At 46.4% G+C, this 19669-nt stretch overlaps 1 long non-coding RNA gene across 4 annotated transcripts in view; it reads right to left on the reverse strand.

Annotated features, from left to right (window-relative positions):
• LOC140212132 (uncharacterized) overlaps nt 1–19669 on the reverse strand; it is a 52314-nt gene that overhangs the window by 13627 nt on the left and 19018 nt on the right. For all 4 annotated transcript variants that reach the window (XR_011889651.1, XR_011889649.1, XR_011889648.1 and 1 more), the window contains exon 3: nt 12308–12437. This is a non-coding gene — a long non-coding RNA (uncharacterized lncRNA). The remainder of the gene's footprint in view (nt 1–12307; nt 12438–19669) is intronic.

Genomic DNA, 19669 nt, shown 5'->3' on the forward strand with positions numbered 1-19669 from the left:
GCAATTCTGGACAATGTTTCTCACCCTCTGCATGACACCTTGGCTGAAAAGAGGAGCACTTTTAGTAATAGACTAAGACAACTGTGCTGCTCCAAAGAGTGCTACATGAGGTCATTCTTACCCTCAGCCATTAGGTCTATAATGAAGTTATGACCCCCTCTGGTTAGACTGTTTGAGGTAACTTATTTTTTTTCTTTCTTACTTCTCTTCTCATATTTGTATATCTGTGCACTTGTTATGTTACTGTGACACTGTAATTTTCTTTGGGATCAAAAAAGTATTTATATAAGCATGAAAGATTTGGCAGATGCTGAAAAGCTTGAGCAACACATGTGAAATGCTGGATGAACTCAGCAGGTCAGGCAGCATGTATGGGGAGAAATAAAGAGTCAGCGTTTTGGGCCGAGACCCTTCATCAGGACTGGAAAGTAAGGGGGAAGAAGCCAGAATAAGAAGGTGAGGGAAAGGGATGGTGTACAGGCTGAGCAGGTGATAGAGGAGACCTGTTTCAATGTACATGACAAATAAAGCAGTTTATAAATGTACTCAATGTCAGTGAGCTCTCTTGTTTTGTTTTTCTTTTAGGAGAGCAGAGAACTGGTGCTGGAAAGTTGGGAGTATGAGAGTGAGGTGGCCCCGTCCCAGGCCACTGGCTCCCTGACCTCAGGAGACCTGGCTGAAATCAGCTCCTTCTCCTCCAAAACCTCTAGCTTACTGAGTGCCTCCACTACCTTATCTGCTTGCATCATTCCCCTGGTGGTCCATTCCAGACACCCACCACTCTCTGTGGAAAGCCCCTATAAACTCCTTCCTCCTCTCATCTTGAATGCATGTTCTCTATGTCTTATTTTGGAGAAAATTAAAAGTCGAACCTTTGAACCTATGAAGGGGATCTCCCCCTCCAACTTTCAAATCCCTTACTCACTCTTCCTTCAGTTAGTCCTGACGAAGGGTCTCGGCCTGAAACATCGACTGTACCTCTTCCTAGAGATGCTGCCTGGCCTGCTGCGTTCACCAGCAACTTTTATGTGTGTACCAAGGTATTTGTCTAGAATCATACCAATATACCACTAGAGGGCATATTGAACAACTGCATATACATACTTTGGCCACTAGGAAGCATATTAAACTGTTACATGCATTTGAGAACTACTTAAAATTCAAGTAGATAGTTAATTGTTAAACTGCAAGAAAATAACAATTAAGTAGTTGGATCCAATACTGTGTTATCCGAAGCAACAATGTCAACTGCTGGTGTGGTTGCTAGGTAACCGTGACTATGATTCCACCACTGATCTTTAGAACAATGGCCACCCTGTTTAACCTCGTCTCTGCCCTGTAGACAGGCTGTGAGTTCTGAATTTGCTGCAGATGTTTCGATATGGTTTGGAAGAGTGAATCACTGTGTTGTGAAGTTTCTGCTCCTGTACGCGGAGAGTTTTATTTGCTTCACTGTTCATTTCTCTGCAGATCCAAATTGGGTTCCCTGAGAGTGGAGTTCATAGCCCATCAACTGCAGGAGTTAGAACTCTGGAACAACAGCAGCAAAAGCTGCAAACACTCATTGACTTTCCTCGGTGGGTGCAGGTCAAGGTGGGGTTAACCCATTGGTCAGTGATGGAAGTGTGCTTTCAGTGTTGCTGAGCTCCTTCACCAGTCCTTCCCACCACCCCATAAATCATCTGCCTTATGCACTTGTCCAGCTTCCACTTCTGCCTCTATGGGATGTGATTCCATGTTCTCCCCTCCTCCAATGAGAAGGAGATATTCCTCAATTCCCAAGGAGAATCATTGGCAAGGCTGTCTTATTACTGATCAGCCTCAAGTGGAAATGTCCTGCCTTTGGCTGTCCCTCCCTGGGGAAGGAGTGTTGGATTCTTTCTAAGTCCAAGCCCAAGAAGGAATACTGGAATCCTTTCCCCTCCACCACCACCACCCCCGCACACCACAGTCTTATTCTGGATCCAACAAGGCAGATGCAGCATGGATTCAGCAAAAGCAGGTCCTCGATAGGCAAAATCCAGGTCCTGGATATAAGCAAAAGACAGCTAACTATAGGCCAGTTAGCTTGACATCTGTAGTTGGGAAAATGAAAGAAGCTATCTCTAAAGAAGAAATAATGAGGCATCTGGAAAGAAATAGATCCACCAGGCAGACACAGCATGGATTCAGCAAAAGCAAGGTCCTGTTTGACAAACTTACGTGAGTTCCTTGAAGATATAACAAGTGCAGTGGATAGAGGGGAACAGATGGACGTTATTTACTTGGATTTCCAGAAAGCGTTCGATAAGGTGCCATATTAAAGACATATCCTTAAGATTAGGAGGCATAGAGTTGGGGGTGATACATTAGCATGGATAGAGAATTGGTTAACCAATAGAAAGCAGAGAGTTGGGATACATGGGTGTTACTCTGGTTGGCAATCAGTGGTGAGCGGTATGTCAAGGGGTTGGTGCTGGGCCTGCAACTGTTCATAATATACACTAATGATCTGGAAGAAGATACTGAGTGAAGTGTATCTAAGTATGTTGATGATACTAAATTGAGTTGAAAAGCAAATTGTGCAGAAGATATGGAGAGTCTGCAGAGAGATATAGATAGGTTAAGTGAGTGGGCAAGGGTCTGGCAGATGGAGCACAATGTTGGTAAATGCGAGGTCATACACTTTGGAAGGAAAAATGGAAGAGCAGATTATTATTTAAATGGTAAAAAAATTGCAGCATGCTGCTGTGCAGAGGGACTTGGGAATGCTTGTGCATGAATCACAAAAGATTGGTTTGCAGGTACAGAAGGTTATCAACTAGGCAAATGGAACACTGGCCTTCATTACTCGAGGGATTGAATTTAAGAGCAGGGAGGTTATGCTGCAACTGTACAGGGTACCAGTGAGGCTGCACCTGGAGTACTGTGTGCAGTTCTGGTTTCCTTACTTGAGGAAGGATATACTGGCTTTGGAGGCAGTGCAGAGGAGGTTCACCAGGATGATTCCAGAGATGAGACAGTTAGACTATGAGGAGAGATTGAGTTGCCTGGGACTGTACTCACTGGAATTCAGAAGAGTGAGAGGAGATCTTATAGAAACGTATAAAGTTATGAAAGGGATAGATATGATAGAGGCAGGAAAGTTGTTTCCATTGGTAGGTAAGACCAGAACTAGGGGACAGAGCCTCAAGATTTGGGAGTAGATTTAGGATAGAGATGAAGAAGAACTGCTTTCTCAGAGAGTGGCGAATCTGTGGAATTCTCTGCCCAATAAAGCAGTGGAGGCTACCTCAGTAAATATATTTAAGACAAGTTTGGACAGATTTTTGCATAGTAGGGGAATTAAGGGTTATGGGGGAAAAGGCAGGTAGGTAGAGATGAGTCCATGGCCAGATCGGCCATGATCTTATTGAATGGCGGAGCAGGCTTGACAGACCAGATGGCCTACTCCTGCTCCTATTTCTTATGTTCTTATGGATTCTTCCCCCTACCTTCCCAGTCCTGATGACGAGCTGGGCCCAAAACTTCAACTGTTTATTCCCCTCCAAAGATGCTACCTGACCTGCCAAGTTTCTCCAGCAGTCTGTGTGTGTTGCTCTGAATTTCAAGGATGGGATGAGGGTATCGGATGCCTCGGCACCAGCTGATGAGAGAGCAAGCAGTCAGGCCATGCCCAGGGATGAATGTTTCTCCATCTCACCGTCATGCACGTTTGCAGCCAGACCGTCACCGGCAGCCCGTGACTTCATTCATCTCCTCGGGTTCCCTCGGGCTGTAGACTGACTGTTGCGGTCCTGGTGGAGACTGGCAGCTCAGGTCCCATGGGAAGCATGTGTGCTTTGGCTGTTGGAGTCCACCAGCTTCACATCCTTTGCCTCTCTGGACACCAGACACTGGCACAGGAGAGCCTATCTGAGTTAGCGAGATGGGAAACCATTTAAACACAGACTGTACACCCCTCAGGGGTGCACCCGGGAAGGTCCAGATGTGGTCGAGAATCATATCATACCAGGCGAAGCAAGGAGCTGACGAACGGGCCACCAAATCCCTTCACAGTCAGCTAACAAGGTTGTCTCTTGTTCTCTGATTTAGCTGCAACCTGTTTGATCTGCACGATTGCAATGAACAGCCATGAGAACCTTTGTCAGATGCTCTGTCTGGTGAGCTTTGTCTTTCCCGTGGTGTCGTGTGTTTCGAGTACCTCTCATCCATTATGCTTGTCATTCACTGCTGCCGACTGTTTTCTGTTTGGCCAGCTGCGTTCTCATCTTTTTACTGTACGGCTGTCCTTGTGTATGAAGTAGGAAGTACAAATTCAGCAGTAAGCCAAACTCCACTCAACTGAATACAGCAGTCAAGCTCGGTCATTTGTTCCAAGCCCAGTTCAGGCTGGTAACAGGCCTTTGCCAAACAAGCCCACACCACCCCATTATACCCAGATGACCAATGAACGTCTTTGGAATATGGGAAGAAACCAGAGGAAACCCAAGCACTCATGGGGAGGAAGTATAAACTCCTTGCTGATGGGGTGGGAATCGAACTTACGTCACTTGTGCTCTTTCGTTACTGTGCTATTTCATTTCACCATTACATTGCTGTGGCAATGTTAAATATTAGTTAGGTCACTTATAAAAGACAACCCGTGCCTAGGGCCTCAGTTATTCAATAATTAATCAATGTTGAGTGGTAAAAAGTTTGTGTGCACTGCAACAGTTTCTTCAGCATTCTGGTCACTTGACACAGGTGCCTCCTGTCTGGCCAGTCTCCCAACATCAGCCATCAGGTTGTCCAAATCTGGTGTATGAAATGATGACTTTCCCGTAGTTGGTTTTGCTTTGGAAATCCAACTGTTGTTAGACAGAATAGACCAGGGGTAGGCAACCTATGACCCGTGGGCCAGATCTGGCCTGCGAAGATATTATGACTGGCCCGCGAGCAAATATTGGGATACTATGCTTATCCGGCTGAGAGCGATTTTTCCTTATTCTGAGTGTTTCATGTGACCACACTGATGGACATTCATGTCGTCTTGTTACACTGGCCCCACGTTTCATTTTGTCCAAACCAAACACTGGTAGAAAAGAATGACAGGAAGGCAGACTACCTTATCAATATGTATTAGATACACTCCGTGCACGTACAGGTTTTCAGATGGGATTGTTCAAATTTGTAAACAGAAACAGCGTCACTGTGTTTTAACAAGAAATCCACGCTAGATATCCAGATATTTACATGTGCTACGATACTTGTTGAATAACTCGCGGTTCGAAATAAAATCGAAGAAAAAAATTCCAATGGCAATGAATGCAAAACGCAGGAAGGTAGACGCTGAGTGCTGGAAAGATGAAGTTGAGCATATGAAGGCTAGTTTCAGAAAACAAATGTCATTTTCTGCCAAGTAAAGCAGTGAAAATGAAGGAAATACCTGTGCCAGCTACGAGGTCTCAAAACTTATTGCAGAAAAGATGTAACCTTTTACAGATGGAGAGTTTGTCAAAGAATGTTTAATGGCAGTGGTGGATATTGTTTGTCCTGAAAAGAAATCTTTATTTGCATCTATCAGCCTGTCAGCAAGAACGATCACACAGCGAGTTGAAGAAATGTCAGCAGATGTTAAAAGTTGTTTAGGGATGCCTGCAACGAATTGCAATATTTTTCAATTGCGCCCGATGAGAGTACAGACTTGAGAGACACTGCTCAACCTGCAGTGTTTGTGCGAGGAGTGACCTCAACTTTTCAAATTTTTGAAGAGTTTATTCAATTAATTCCTATGAAGGACACGGTTACTGGAGCAGACATTTTTGAAGCTTTGTTGAAAATGATGTCAGAAATGAAACTTAATGTGTTGAAGCTAATTGGCATCACAACTGATGGGGCACCAGCAATGGTGGGAGAGAAAAAAGGCATCATTGTATTGTTGCAAGGACAAGTGGAAAACCTTGGAATCACACAGAAACTGGCTAAAATTCATTGCATTAACCATCAAGAGGCATTATGTGCCAATTCTTTGAAATTAAAGGACATTGTTGTGAAGGCAGTGAATCTGATCCTACCTCGTGAATTGAATCATCGCCAGTTTCAGCAGTTTTTGTTGGATACAGAGGCAGAATATGGGGACCTGGCTTATTTCTGCAATGTAAGCTGGCTTAGCGGATGCTGGAAAGAGTATTTGCATTACATGAAGAGGTGGCAATATTCCTTGAAAGCAAAAATGAGGAAGCTTCACATTTTCGTGATCCTGATTGGTTTGCAACCTTGGCATTTCTTGTGGACATTACATCTCATTTAAATAAATTGAATTTACAAGAAGGAAAAAAAATCAGCTGATATATGAGATGTATGGTTATATTTTGGCCTTTGAAATATAGCTGCAGTTGTGGGAGTACCAGCTTCAAAAAGGAAATTGTGCCCATTTTCTCACTTTTCAAAAAAGTAAAGCACAAGATCCAGGCATTTTTGTGCATATGGTCCAAGAATTGAGAAAAGAGTTTTCATCTCGTTTTGCTGATTTTCGCTCGCATGAAAATGCGTTCAAGCTGTTTGCTACTCCATTTGATGTGGAAGTGGACACTGCATCAGAAATTTTTCAAATGGAATTGATTGAGATGCAGTGTGACAACATATTGAGGTTGAAATTTCATTCTGAAGATGTGTCAGTGCTTGACTTCTATAGAAAATATATTCATCCATGTGGGAAGCATCCTAACTTAGTAGACCATGCAAAAAAGATGGCATCATTGTTTGGCAGCACTTACCTGTGTGAGCAATTATTTTCAATAATGAAGCACACCAAGAACCATTTGAGAACAAGACTGACTGATGCCCATCTGGATAGTGTCTTGCTCTTGACATCAACAAGTCTGACACCTAATATTGAGAAGCTTTCAAGCAACAAACAGCACCAAGTTTCACATTGATTTAGCGACTGTTTGCATTAAAATTTTCTTTTTTATTATACTTAATTTACCACCATTCGATGCATCATGTTCATACATTTTATGTTTAAAGATCCTTTGTGTCCTTTTAATAAATTCAAAAGATGCCTTGATTGAAATAAATTGCAACTAAACTGAATTCTTTGATTACTAATTGACATCTTTGATTAAGCACAAATGATTTTCTAGCGTGTGTTATTCATTAATTTGAGGCAAAACATAACCAGATATATTTAAATGGATAATTCCCATATTTCAAGTTTTTTATGGCATTTATCTGGCCCACTGTCCGCTCATTAATACGCGATCCGGCCCACAGAGGCAAAAAGGTTGCTGACCCCTGGAACGGAAGAACGGACAGTCCTTTAGAACAGAGATCGGGAGGGAATTTCTTTAGCCAGAAGATGGCGCCGGCGAACAATACTACCACAAGCAAAGTTCACCAGATGGTGCACAAAGTTGTTTCCTTCATTTATTTCTTTTAAAATATGGTTCCGGAACTGCTGGAGCCTGTGATCTACAGTTTAATGATGTGATTGAGCAGTCTGGCGCTTTGCTGTCTCCGAGAGGACTCAGGTAGGCGAACGGACTCGGGGCCAAGAAGTCCGGAGATCGACTCCAAATTTCACTTTTTTTTTGGCATGTCGCACCAGTCAGCCATTCTTGTCTGGCGTGTGGTTTCAGGACTGGTCTCCTTTTGGATTAACCAGGGCACGGTATGAACGCTCCTGGCTCGACTTTTGTTTTTTTTTAATGAGGCCGAGTGGCTAGCTTGACTCTCAACTCGGCACGGATCGGGAGGGTGGCCCGGCTTGGATTAAAACTTGCTGATGCTGATGCCATTTCTCGCTGATCACACCAGTTAAAGTATCGAGGAAGATTGAAGCACCGAGGCAAGTGCAGAAGGTAAGAAAGTATTTAGCACTGTCTACCAGCCTCTCGTTTACTGCCGCCGGAGGAAGGTGTCTGCATGTGAGGATCTCGGTCTCTCTCTCTCTCCCTCTCGCTCGCTGCTCCTTGGGGGAGGACCCTGTGTTTAAATGGTCTCTCTCTCTCTCTCCCTCAATAAATGTACTTTGAATCATTTGGTGAATTTCTGGAATTCCTTGCCACGTATGGTTGTGGAAGTTTAGTTTCTTTCAAGTAGAAGTTGATGGGATCTTGGTTAATATGGCGGTCAAATGTTACAGGGAGAAGGCAGAAAAATGAGGATGAGAGGGAAAATGAATCAGCCATGATGGAATGCGGAGCAGACTCTAAGTATGAAATGGTCTAATTCTGCTCCTATGTCTTATGGTCTTCTGGTTAGAAGCATGGTAATGCAGAAGTTGCCAAACTTGTACCAGAGCAGTATTTAGTGGAAGAAGGGCAGGCAGAGGCTTTGACTGTCTGCCGCCTGGACCCTGCGTCTTGGCCAAGTCCAGAAGCAAACCAGCCTGGAGATCCCTCAAGCCATCCACAATCCTCTGTACTGGGTGACCATAGATCAGAAGTGCGGGGCTGAAGTGTAACCAGAATTTGAGAAGCAATTCCTTCTGATACTTAGAACGAAGCTACAACGCATCAGTCTGTTTCCCAACAGTGGCAGTAAATGTGTCTGTCCTCCGTGTGACCTCGCCCTGTCTTCCCCTCCAGCCATCTACACCCCACAGATGTTCAGTCCTACCATAGTCTCTCCGCGGGTCACCTCCTTCAGCACGATAATGTAGCGGTTAATGTAATGGCATTACAGCACCAGTGACCCAGGTTCAGTTCCTGCCATTACCGCCAGCACCCCCGCCTCACAAGCTCCCCCCCTGCCTACACCTCGGTTCCGGCGAAGAGCTTCCCCAAGCATCCTGGGCTCGGGGAAAATCCACGAGATCTGGGATTTTCCCTTCTCTCCTTCCTGTTCCCATCCCAGTGTGGTGATGTTTAGCCTGGGAGGTGAGGGCCGCCTTGCAGCAAGGGGTAGTTGGACCCGAGGTGGGAGGGGCTGCCTGCCCCGACCTGACACAGGGTTACAGGGGGCACAGTCGAAGATCAGCTCTCATGGAGGAGTGACAGGGGACTAACGGGGGAAATTGGGGAGGGGGGTGGAAACACTGGTGTACAGTCTGGTGGCACTGGAGGGTAGTGAGAGGGGAAAATCTTTCATCCATTAGTTCACACTCATGTGCATTCTTCCTCCTCACTCTACTTAACCTCTTCCCACCCCAGTCACTCCCACTCCTCTCCTCCATCATCCCAGCATACCTTTTGCCCGTCCCACTCTATCATCCACCCCTCACCCTCCTACTCCATCATTTAAACCCTCGCATCCCTCCTCTCCACCACCCCCCTCCCCCCGCCCATCAAACTGCTCCGGGACCCTCACTCTCCAACCTCTTCACCCTCCCTCTCTATTTTGCCTTGCCCCTCACCCCCGCTCTCTCATGTTCCCTCTAGCCCCTCCTTCTCCCTTGCCCCAACCTCTCGGCAGGCTCCCACTTCGTCCCTCCCTCTCCAACACCTCTGCATGCCCATACTCACACCCCTTTGCCACTCCCTCTTCATTTACCTTGCCCCTTCCTTGGGCATCACTCTCCTCCACACCAGCCCCTCCCACCACCCATTTCCCTTCATGCATCACACTACCCCCCCCTACCCATGGGGAGATGATGTACACTGTACAGCATGGGTTGGGGGAGAACACCTCCAGCTCCACGTCCCTGGAGGATGAGCAATAGAACAAGATGGTGGCCCCCCTCACTGCATCGCTCAGACTCCTCTGAGAGCCCCCTTCCAGAACCTGTCCCCTCCTGATCCCAAGCTGCCCACCTCCCGGGGCAGCAGCATGTGGGTCACCGCGTGTTGGTCAAGTGGTCATCCAACAGCTACTTCTACTCAGAGACCACGACCAATGACTCGGAGGATCTTGGACAGTGGCTACATGTTCAAGATGCCGGGCAAGGACATCCTTGCAAGGATACCCCTATCCCCAAGGAGATTGAGGTGACTGCCCTGTCCCACAACGAGCACCTCAGTGCTGGTACGTCATGCTATTCCGAAGAACGGAACGCTGTTTAGAATCCTTCCATGGCCCATCTTGGTTTGGCTTAGTGCTCATGTTTTGACAGGGAATTGATTTTTGAGACCTTTATCGTGCTTAGGGTCGAACAGTACTGCACAAGAACAGACCCTATGTCCCAAACTGAATCAGAATCAGAATCAGATTTATGTCGGCATATGTTGTGAAATTTGTTAACTTTTTCAGAATCAGTCCTTTGCTCAAACCAACTCCACCAGATGTTGGCCGCATACACAGCCTCAGAACCTGCTCTCCTCCCTCCTCCTATTTACAGTGATTGCAACTGACTCCAGCTGCCTGCAGTTGGGCTGAGGTGGCACCAGGTTTAAAAAGAGCTCTGGCCCTTCAAAGACTTTTTGGCAGTGTTGCAGTTTAAAAAGAACCCGGGGCCTTTTGAGATTTTTTGGCGGCGGCAATCATAACGATGGAGTGAAAAACCCCGCCAAAACTAATGTTTGCCTCCCTGTCATGGTCCAACTGAATTTCAGAACTAAAGTCAACAGTAATATCAAAATAAAAATGAACAGGGCTATGTTTCAAAATAAAAGTCTGAATAAAAACCAAAATAAATATTAATACTAAAGCCTTAAACACATCTGACAAGAGAACAAGGTTTCCCAATTACCGCTATAGAGGCATGTAGATTTACGGACATTAGAGAGACTCATAGGCACATGAATGAAAGGAAAATGAAAGGCTATGTGAGGGTGAGGGGTTAGATTGACCTTGGATTAAGGTAAAGGGTAGGCACAACATTGTGGGTCAAATGGCCTGTACTGTGCTGGACTGTTCTATAATCTAAACTGGTTTTATAACACTGGAAGTTTGAGCTTCAGCACCGAGCATTGAAAATAGACGGAACAGGCAATGGGATAGATTGGGTATTAAATGCTTCCAGGATTTGTTTGTTGGAGGAAGTCTCTTTTTGTTTGAGCAACTGTCAGCTAAATATAGCTTACCAAAAACCCATTTTTTTCGATATCTACAAATTAGAGACTTTCTGTGATCTCAATTATATACATTCCTAAAAGTCCCGATAAGAACTTATTAAATGTAATTTCTAATTTGAAACCTTTTCATAATGGTTCAATATCCAATATTTATGGCATGTTGCTGGGAATGAGAATTGCTCCTTTAGACAAAATTAAGAATCTCTGGGAACAAGATTTATAGACATCAATTTCTGAGGAAGCTTGGAATGAAATTTTTAAATGGGTTAACACTTCACCGTTATGTGCCCACCACTCCCTCCTACAATTTAAAGTGGTCCATAGGGCCCACATGACTAAGGGTAAGCTATCTCGTTTTTATTTGGATATACCTCCCTATTGTGATAGATATAACAATGGAGAAGCTTCACTAATTCATATGTTTTGGACATGTCCGAGTCTTGAAAAATACTGGAAGGAAATATTCTAAACTTTCTCTGTACTTTTCAAAGTAAATTTAAGCCTATCCCTTTGACTGCCTTATTCGATATTGTTGGAGGAAAAGACATTATTTTGGAGACATCTGATTTGGACATGTTGGCTTTTATTTCTGTTATAGCTAGGAGGGCGTTCCTGCTTAAATGGAAGGATGTCGTTCCGCTGACTCACACTCAATGCTTAAATTTAGAGAAGATTCGTTGTTCAATTTCTGAATCTAGCCAAGACTTTCAAACATTGTGGGGACCACTTTTGAATTACTTTTAAAACCTTTGATTTGCTGTTAAAGTATAGATGTTGGCTAATAACATATTCCACTGTATGATAAGGGTTTTTTTTTCCTTTTTTCTTTCTCCACCAAACAGCTTCAATCTTTGAAGCTTAGATTTTTTTTTGTGTAATAAAGACAGATTCTTTTTTTGTATAATAAATTATCATATTTCAATATTACGATTTAATTTAATTTACATGAACATAGGGTAATGAGATCGCAAGTATGATTCAAATACTGTATAATGTATTTGGGTTTTCTTTGACTTGTAATATATATCTTTCTGTACTCTGTATTCTTCTATGTAGAAATTAATAAAAATATTGAAAAAGAAAAAGAAATTGCCTAGGGTTACCCACAGCCCTCTGTTTTTCTGAGCTCCATGTACCTGTCCAGAAGCCTCTTAAAAGACCCTATTGTACCCGGTTAGTTAGGCCACTTGTAGATGTCAGCCAGTGCCCAAGAGCCCAGATATTCAATAACTAATCAATGTTTAATGTGAGAGGGGAGAGATTTAATAGGAACCTAAGGGACAACAGTTTCTTCCAGAGGGTGGTTAGTATATGCAATGAGTGGCCAGATGAAATGGCTGTGGAGAAAGAGGAGGAAAAATAAGGAAGACCAATTCACAAAGTGAACTTACTTTTCCAGCATGGTGGGGGTAAACAGGATGTGCAGAGGCCACTGCACTTTATACGACAGTCTCAGAGCAGACCAGCCAGAAGTCAGGGCTTCACGAGGGGAAGATGATGCATCGCAGCTCTGTGTCGAATCTACATGCACAAGGAGATGGGGAAACAGACAGAATCATAAAGCAAAGCCTATATGGCAAACAATGAGAGGCAACAACTAACACTTGGGAATGACAGCACAATAGTTAAGTGCTTGAAGCGTTAGCTGAGATGAGCACGGATCACAAGATTGCTGCGAAAATCTTTCGAGATCACTGATGTCCTTTACTGAAGTGCTGACTACAGTTCCTCTGCTTTACATGCACTGTCAGAGACAGTCTTTCCAAAATTCTTGATTAGGGTTTAAAAACTCTGAAAAATAATAAAAAGCAACCAGCTTCACTGGTTGTAAGGTGAGAAACAGATAACTGCTGGTAAAGAGCTTTCTGGAGGCTGTAGTGTTCATAAACATTAATAGTCAGCAATCTGTTCAGTCATGGGTACAACCCTTCTCACTATTATGGACATCTTAAGGGGTTGTACCTCAAGATGGCTGATGCACTGTCAATTACTCCAAAAGACTGGAAGTAGAGTAAATACTGAAAGGGTTTTATTAGCAGTAAAATGTGACCTCGACCATGCTGAGTATCTGCCCCTGGACTGAGAGGAGGAGCAGTGGCACAATCGCCTTTATTCATGGGTCTGTGGGAGGAGCCACAGGAGCAGTCAGCAGAAGGGTGTGTCCAGACAGGAAACCCAGTTGCAACATATATATGGTTTACCACATTCACCCCTCCTTTTTTTAAAAAGAGTCCTGCAGGGTGAAGTGACTGACAATATTTACAAGAAGTATATTTACAGGTCAAGTCTATCAGGTGGTCGAATCCGTCACTGTGATCTACGTAGCACCGGCGATGGCGGTTGTGCTGGCTCCGGCCTGACTTGAGGTGTCAGCACGTTAGGTGTTGGTAATCCCTCGTGCATGGCGTCGCGCCCGGTATGGGAGTGTCTTGTGGTGTCTGTGTAGGGCTTGGAGTGCGCGGTGTCTCGTGGGTATATATATCGGTGGGTACGAGGTCAATAGTCCTCGGAGTGTTCAGGGTAGGGGCCTGGTGCTCCTGCGGGCGCCAGGTCGCGGATGGAGACCATGTCCTCATGCCCATCAGGTAAAACCACATAGGTATACTGAGGGTTCGCATGAAGTAAGTGAACCCTCTTGACCATCGGGGAGTATTTATTGCTCCTCGCATGTTTCTGGAGCAGCACTGGCCCTGGGAACGTCGGCCAAGTTGGTAGGGTGGTCCCAGTGGTCGACTTTCTGGGAAAAGGAAAGAGCCGCTCATGAGGGGTGGCATTGGTGGCTGTGCATAACAGGGAGCGGATGGAGTGGAGTGCCTCGGGAAGGACCTCCTGCCAGCGGGAGACCGGCAGTCCCTTTGACCTGAGGGCTAAGAGTGTGGCTTTCCACACCGTGCCATTCTCCTTCTCTACCTGTCCATTCCCCCGGGGATTATAGCTCGTGGTCCTACTGGTTGCAATTCCCCTAGCCTGCAGGTATTGGCGCAGCTCGTCACTCATAAACAAGGACCCTCTGTCACTGTGGATATAGCATAGGTATCCGAACAGAGTGAAGAGCTTGCGCAGGGCTTCTATAACTGATGTGGTAGTGGTGTCGGGGCAGGGGATGGCGAAGGGGAACCGCGAGTGCTCGTCAATTACATTAAGAAAGTACACATTGCAGTCGGTGGAGGGAAGGGGGCCCTTAAAGTCAACACTCAGTCGCTCAAAGGGGCAGGTGGCCTTGATGAGTTGTGCCTTTTCGGGTCAGTAGAAGGGTGGTTTGCACTCTGCGCAGACTTGGCAGTCCCTGGTCATCGTCCTGATCTCCTTAAGGGAGTAAGGCAGGTTCCGGGCTTTCACTAAGTGGAAAAGCCGGGTGACCCCCGGGTGGCAAAGATCTGCATGTAGGGCGTATAGCCGGTCGATCTGCGCGCTGGCTCACGTTCCCCGGGATAGGGCATCGGAGGGCTCGTTGAGTTTCCCAGTCCTGTACATGATGTCATAGTTGTAGGTGGAGAGTTCGATTCTTCACCTCAGAATTTTATCATTTTTGATTTTGTTCTGCTGTTGGTTACTAAACATGAATGCGACTGAGCGCTGGTCAGTCAGCAGCGTGAACTTTTTGCCGACGAGATAGTGCCTCCAGTGCCTAATAGCTTCCACTATGGCCTGGGCCTCTTTCTCCACCGCGGAGTGCTGAATTTCAGGGCCTTGAAGGGTACGGGAGAAGAACACCACCGGTCTTCCCGCCTGGTTGAGGGTAGCAGCCAGCGCGAAGTCGGAGGCGTCACTCTCTACTTGGAAGGGAATGGCCTCATCCACCGCATGCATTGCTGCTTTGGCAATGTCCCATTTTATGCGGCTGAAGGCCGCGCGGGTCTCGGCTGAGAGGGGGAATGTGGTGGACTTGACCAGGGGACGGGCCTTGTCTGCGTAGTTAGAGACCCATTGGGTGTAATATGAAAAGAAGCCCAGGCACCTTCTGAGGGTGTTGGGAAGAGGGAGTTCCAACAGGGGGCACATACGGTCAGGGTCAGGGACAATGACTCCATTTTCCATAACACACCCAAGGATAGCAAGTCGGGTGGTTCTGAATACCTACTTGTCCTTGTTATGGGTGAGGTTGAAAGCTTTAGCCACTTGGAAAAATTTTTGGAGGTTGTTGTCGTGATCCTGCCGGTCGTGACTGCAGGTGGTGATGTTATCCAGATATGGGAACGTGGCCTTCAGTTGGCACTGGTCCACCATCCGGTCCATTGCCCTCTGGAAGACAGATACACCATTTGTGACACCAAAGGGGATGCGCAGGAAGTGATAAAGCCTGCCGTCCGCCTCGAAGGCAGCGTAAGGGCGGTCCTCCCGGCAAATGGGGAGCTGATGGTAAGTGGATTTTAGGTCTATGGTCGAGTACACCTTGTACTGTGCCATCTGATTGACCATTTCCGCGATGCGGGGTAGAGGATACGCGTCAAGCTGCGTGAACCTATTGATGGTCTGGCTATAGTCCACGACCATCCTGTTCTTCTCCCCGTTCCGAACAACAACCACCTGCGCCCTCCAAGGACTTGTGCTTGCCTCAATGACCCCCTCCCTGAGCAGCCGCTGCACCTCCGACTTAATGAAAGCTCTGTCCCCCGCGCTGTACCTCCTGCTTTTAGTTGCCACAGGTTTACAGTCGGGGGTCAGGTTGGCGAACAGCGGTGGGGGAGGGATCCTGAGGATGGAGAGGCTGCAAGTGGTGTCGGTAGTGCGGCAGTTGGCATGGTGTTGGGTGGGATGTGCGGGTCGGTGTGTGGGGGTGGTCAGTAGCGGGGTACGTGACATATCTCTACAAAACTGAGGATTTATGACAGTGATCGGTGGGAGGCGCCCGTCATACTCCATTGTCGCACTTTTCAGGTGGCTCTGGAAGTCGAGCCCCAATAGCACAGGGGCACACAGTTGAGGCAAGACCAGTAATGTAAAGTCTCGATATTCTGTGCCCTGCACCACTAGCGTCGCTACACAACCCCCCCCCCCCCCCCGGGATATCTGTTGTATGCGACCCGGAAGCCATGGTGACCCTCTGACATACCGGCAGTATCACGCATCCGCAATGCTGCACCGTCTCCGGGTGGATAAAACTCTCCGTGCTGCCTCTGTGAAACAGGCAGCTTGTCCTGTGCCCCTCCACCAGGATGTCCATCATTGATCTTGCGAGCTGGTGGGGAGCGCTTTGGTCGAGGGTCACGGAAGCCAGGGTGGGGTCGCTGTCTCGGTGGGGTGCCCCATGAGCACCCATTGGTCGTAGGCGGTGGGAGGTGGTGCCGACCAAGATGGTTGCCCCCCCATGTCTCACACATGATGACGGCATGCAGGCAAGATGGCGGCAGACAAGATGGCGACCCCCATGCCCCGCACGCAGTGCTGCTCGATCCCGCTTGCGGTTTGGACTTACAGGCCTTGGCGAAGTGGCCCTTCTTTCCACAGCTGCAGCAGGTAGCTTCTCGGGCCAGGCAGCGTTTCTGGGGGTGCTTCTCGAGTCCGCAGAAATAGCACTTCACGGACTCGTGACTGGCAGCAGCCGTGGTCGATTCGCCGGCGGGTTGCAGTGTCTGCGGCGTCCACGAGGCCGTCGGGAGATTGCATGCCTGGAGAGCCTCAGAGTAGTGCAGAGTGGCCTCCAGCATGTTGGCCAGCTCAATCGCTGAACGTAAGGTAAGATCGGCGTGTTCCAGCAGCTGCTGGTGCACATACACTGACCTGGTCCCCGTGACGAAGGCGTCTCTTACTAGGAGCTCGGCATGCCGTTCAGCCGTCAGTTCTCGGCAATTGCAAGTCTGCACGAGTGTCTGTAGGGTCCAGACGAACTGAGCACTGGGCTCTTCGGCCTGCTGCTGCCGCGTTCCTAAGCGACGTCGCGCATAGACGGTGTTTACCGGCCACAGGTATTGTCTTTTGAGGGCGCTCATCGCGCCGTCGTAGCTCAGCTGGTCTCTGATCATTGAGTAGACCCGTGGACTGACCCTGGAGAGAACTCTGCGCTTCGCGGTGGGCTCGGTCACTTCAATCTCCTCCAAGTGTGATTCGAAGCAGGCCAGCCAGAGCTCGAAAGCGTTTCCAGCTTCAGGTGTTTGCGGGTTGAGGTCTAACTTGTCGGATCAGGACGTGTTCCATGCTTTAGAATTACTGCTAATAAAATTGATGCACTATCAATTACTCTAAAAGACTGGAAGTAGAGTAAATACTGAAAGACTTTTATTAGCAGTAAAATATGACCTTGACCATGCTGAGTATCTGCCCCTGGACTGAGGGAGGAGCAGTGACACAATTGCCTTTATTCAGGGGACTGTGGGAGGAGCCACAGGAGCAGTCAGCAGAGGGGCGCATCCAGCCAGGTAACCCAGTTACAACATATGTATATGGATTACCACAATGGCTGCATCCTCGTTAAGGACCCTCACTGTCTGGGACATGCCCTCTTCTCATTACTACCATCAGTGCAGGAGCCTGAAGACCCACACTCAGTGATTTAGGAACAGCTTCTCCTCCTCCACTATCAGATTTCTAAATGGTCCACAAACCCATGAATACTACCACTTTATTCCCATTTTTGCTCTACTTATTCTACATTGTATAGAATGTTATGTCTTTGCACTGTTCTGCTGCCACAAAATAATAAGTATCACATCAGGCTTCAATGATTGTGAATCTGATTCTGGTAATTACAGACTGCTATATGTCCACAGAAGTCAAAGCCTTTCAAACTGAAACGTTTGACAAATACAGTTCAAGCCACGAGCGGGTTCACAGAGAAGTAACAAAATGGCTAATAAAAGGAATATATCTTTAAGTTTGTCAATTCAGTTTGTAATTTACCAAGAATGAACATATTGTAAACAGCTGATGAAGCCTGCACGTATTTAGACCACTTCCCACATCTACACTGTCACAGCTTTTTTTGATGAGGACCCAATGAGAATGATTCTCTCTCAATTTAAAGTGCCCCATTTTTTTAAAGGAATGCAAATAGATTTGCTCTGGTCAGAATTTCTAGTGAAGTTACCATTTTACACTTACTGTAAGTAGAGTTACTGCTATTTAGAAACAAAATTATTGCTCTCCATATTCTATTCCTGACCCAGCAGCTCCCCCCTCTGGTCATTCGCCTTATTTACCATGTTGGTGGCGTTTAATAAATGCTGTGCACTGTCAGTGAAAACCTGAAACAGTTCACCTCGACTCATTAGGCAGAACTATTTGATTATCTGTAAAACAGCACAGGATATGAAGAAGAATAAATAGTCAACATTTCAGGCTCAGCTCCTTCCTGAGGACCAGGAGATTAGTGCTGAGTGTATAAATGTGTTACGGTGTTTAGAAGTCAAGGAGGAGGAAGTGTTGGGCCTCCTAATGAGTACTAAGGTGGATATGTTCCCAGGACCTGAAGGGACTTACATTTCTTTCTTGGAAGCAGCCATAGATTCCAGGGGTTCATAGGTTTGTGCCTCTGGTGGACTGTTTCCTCTCCAGGGCAGAAGCCTAGGGAGGAAGGTTTGAAGATCCAGCTATTGCCCATGCAGTGGGTTCTCCCTCTCCGTGTCACTGATGTAGTCCAAGGGAAAGGCAAGTGCCAATCCAGTTTGACACCGGTGTTGTCACAGAGGTTGGCAGAGTGAAGTTGTAAACAACATCAAACTGCCTTGGGGACCCCAGCTCCAGATATCTTCCTCGGGGTTTACTCCCGAAGCCTTTCCCATGGGTGGGTATGGCCGCAAGGCAGCAGAGGCTTAAAGTCAGAGTTTTCTTTCTCCTAGGCAGGCTGCCGTCCAAGTCTGACGAGCCCCACCAGCCCGAAGTAATTGGTTTTGAAGCACCAGTGGTCCGCCTTTGCCCCTTCTCTTGTCAGTAGAAACAGTTCTGGCGGGGCTAGCAGCTAAGCCACATGTGAAGGCCAAGAGTTGGACTTGGTTGTCAGAGGCTATTAGAATCGCACACCATTTGGAGCACTTTATAAGTAGTGGGAGCTTATTCCCACTACCACTCCACTTATGACAATCTTAGGAACCTGGGACTTACTGCAGGTTATTGAAGGAGTCAAGAGACAAGATTGCTGGAACCTTGTCCAGTATCTTTGCATCCTCTTTAGCCACAGCTGAGGTCCTGGAGGACTGGTAAGTGGCTAATGTTGTATCGCTAATTAAGAGGGGAGCAAGGGAAAATTCTGGAATCTAAAGACTGGTGAATCTCAGATCAGTTGTAGAAAAATTGCTAGAGAAAATTCTTAGAGATAGGATATATGAGCATTTGAAAACCAATGGCCTAATTAGGAAGAGCCAGTATGGCTTTGTGCTCGGCAGGTCATTGCTTACCAACTTGACAGGATTTTTATGACAAGGTAACGAGAGAGAAGATGAGAAAGAGATGAGATAATGGGAAAAGATGAAATTATGAACAGATGGACTGAGTATATTCAGGAATTGTTCGAAGATGATCGAGGTGAAAAACCAAAAATTAAGAAAAATATTGAAGGTCCAAGTATTTTAAAACCTGAAGTTCATAATGCAATAAATAAGATGAAGAAAGGAAAGGCAGCAGGTCCAGATGAATTAGTAACAGAACAAATTATCACCCTTGGAGATTATGGAATTGAAAAACTTACTGATTTAATCAATAGCATTTATGAGACTGGAATAATACCAGAAGAGATGAAAAATATCAGTATTTATCACTCTTCCAAAGAAACCTGGAGCAATAGAACCATAAGTATAATGAGTCATATCACCAAGATGCTT

This window comes from Mobula birostris, chromosome 18 (genome assembly GCF_030028105.1).
Source record: "Mobula birostris isolate sMobBir1 chromosome 18, sMobBir1.hap1, whole genome shotgun sequence".
Taxonomy (NCBI): Eukaryota; Metazoa; Chordata; class Chondrichthyes; order Myliobatiformes; family Myliobatidae; genus Mobula; species Mobula birostris.